A 2594-nucleotide genomic window follows, 5' to 3' on the forward strand; every position below is an offset into this window, starting at 1 on the left:
TGGAGAGTAGGAACATTCTTGACGTCAGTGTACACTTCCTGCTGCTCTTTGACCTTTTACTATGACGAAGATTTTGTGTCTGACACAAACATAAATACGGAACAAGCTTTCGACTTACACGCTAAAGGTGGTGGTGTGTTCCCAGAATCCAGAACAGTACGTGTGAAATCAGTATGTGAAGCAGTGTCTTAGCTGTTCATAAAGAATAAAATGTGCGATATCCGCTGCAAGAAACTTAAGTGTCTAATGGGGATAATAAGCAGCTTTTTATAAGTTTGAAAATAGCTCACATGGCTTGTACTTATTTGTGGAAACAGTTGTGATATTTGTTCTATTCAGAGTTTCTAAGTAGGCTAATGCTCAGCTGGATCTTGCTAGTGCTGGTGGCAAGGGGATTAAGAAGGAGTGCTAGCATAGAAAAAACTACATTGGATTTAAATAGTGGTGGCTGCTGTCATACATACTCAGAATATATGGATCTCCATGCATTCAGGGTATAAAATGGGCCTCTGACATTTTGGTTTATTGGGCATAAAGTGTATTTGATTGGATCAGTTAGTAACTAATATTTATTTTACTAGATATATATTTTTTTTCATTTCTTGGTGAAATGCTACTGTAACTTTGATATTTCTCCGAATATGCCTAGAGAATGAAGTTGGCTTCAAGCTTGCTGTTCTGCATGTCCCTCTTCGCATGCCACAGTTCTACCTTGTCTTGTTCTTTTTGCTAATTGCAATGTGACTCTAATGCATGACTAATGCAAAAACCTGAAGAAAAAAGGGTGAAACATGTAATGGGTAACTATTTAGAAAAGTCTTTTAGTTAGTTGCACGGCATGAATGTAGAAGAGTGGCCTTTTGTTCATTTTTTCCGTGTTTTTGGTCTCAAACCTTTATTGACAGCTTGTCTGCTTTTTTTTCTCCATGCATGGTGCTGTGAAGTGTTGGAGAAAGCTTGGGAGTTTTGTAGCGTCGCTGCCTTTTTTGGCTCTTGAGGTGACTGCCTTCTATCCAGGGGTTGTTGGTTTGGGTGTAATTCCTTTGTGCCAACACATTTTGTTACCAACATATCAATTCCAGTGTTATATTGTAGCACAATTTTGTGATATTGTGTTTTATTCAACTTTTTAAAATAATACAGTTTTATAAGCGCTCGATCCATCAGAAGTACAGTTATGGCTTCCTGTAAAATGTCGGGGTTAGATGTTTCGATGTTGGGTGTCTTCTTCTGGGGTTTGGAGAAGTATATTTTCTTGAATATCCATTAGTGATACATTAGTGACATAAAACAAGGTTCTATAAGCATATAACTGGACACAAAATTACACTTTGAGCATTGTTGCACTTCTTGTAGTCAACAACATATGTTCATCCCAAAAGTGAAGGTTTTAAAATCAAAATAGAACTGAGCAATCCAACATAATTTCATCTTTCTTTATGATAAATGTACAGTATATAAAAACCATTATAGAAAAACCAAACTCTTCATTTTATCTCTGAATATGCCTAGATCAGAGTTTATGATCGAACCAATGTAGCCACATGAAAAATGATCTATTTTCTATATATAAACTACGGTGGCCTAATATACTGTCATGCTAAATATTACAACTTTAATAATGCATAAAATGTTCACAGTAAACACCCTAGATTTTCATGTTAATTAGATATTTTCTTATATGATACGGGTTTAAAATATTACATGTATGGAATCTACTGCAGAGTAAACTGAAAGTATTTTACTTATAACCTTAAATATATGTGCTATTTTTTGGGGTTGCAATGTATTTATTGCAATGTTGATATATATGTGAATGTAAATTTCATATTGAGAACTTTTATACTTGTGTTTGCACTGTTCTGGAATAAAATGACAATGAGAGACTAAGCTGGAGTTCAGTCTGTTTGGGTGTTTCTGTATTTCATGTGTCAATGTGTCATTGCACCCTGTTTGTGTGGTCAAAGCTGTGTCCTTGAGTATGTGATTGTATACAATAAGTGACCATTGGACCTCAGGAAAAACAAGTTGAGCAAGTGTCCCAGACTTGATCACCACATCCAGCAAAAGCTATAACCCTAGGCGTACATTGACGTATCTACATAAAACTTTTATTGAAAAGTTTTTATTGAAAAACTAATTTATTGAATGTTCTATTGTATAGACTTTTACCAGGGCCACTTTAAATGGTCACTTGCAATGCATGTACACACACTGATTAGCCATAACATTAAAACCACCTGCTCCATATTTTGTCAATTTTCATTGTGCCGCTAAAATAGCTCTGACCCGTCAAGGCCATGCTCCACAAGACTTCCGAAGATGTGATGTATCTGGCACCATAAGTTAGCAGCAGATCCTTCAAGTACTGTAAATTGTGAGGTGGAGCCTCCACGGATCAGACTTGTTAGTCCAGCACTTGCTAGTGATGCTTGATCGGATTGAGATCTAGAGAATACGAAGTCAAGTCAGATTGTGCTACAGTCCATTCCTGAACAATTTATGCAGTGTGGCAGGGAGCGTTATCCAAGTGAAATAGGCTACTGCCATTAGGGAACAGAGTTGTTATGAAGTGGTGTACTTGGTCTGGAGTA

At 36.5% G+C, this 2594-nt stretch overlaps 1 protein-coding gene across 1 annotated transcript in view; it reads left to right on the plus strand.

Moving 5' to 3' along the window:
* adcy1a (adenylate cyclase 1a) overlaps window positions 1–1913 on the plus strand; it is a 38857-nt gene extending 36944 nt beyond the window's left edge. Inside the window, exon 20 of the mRNA XM_047801980.1 lies at window positions 1–1913. This exon is cut by the window's left edge and continues 1341 nt beyond it. The gene's annotated coding sequence lies outside the window, so the exon portion shown is untranslated.
* Window positions 1914–2594: the final 681 nt, after the last annotated feature.

Source organism: Tachysurus fulvidraco, chromosome 16 (assembly GCF_022655615.1).
Source record: "Tachysurus fulvidraco isolate hzauxx_2018 chromosome 16, HZAU_PFXX_2.0, whole genome shotgun sequence".
In the NCBI taxonomy this organism is placed as follows: Eukaryota; Metazoa; Chordata; class Actinopteri; order Siluriformes; family Bagridae; genus Tachysurus; species Tachysurus fulvidraco.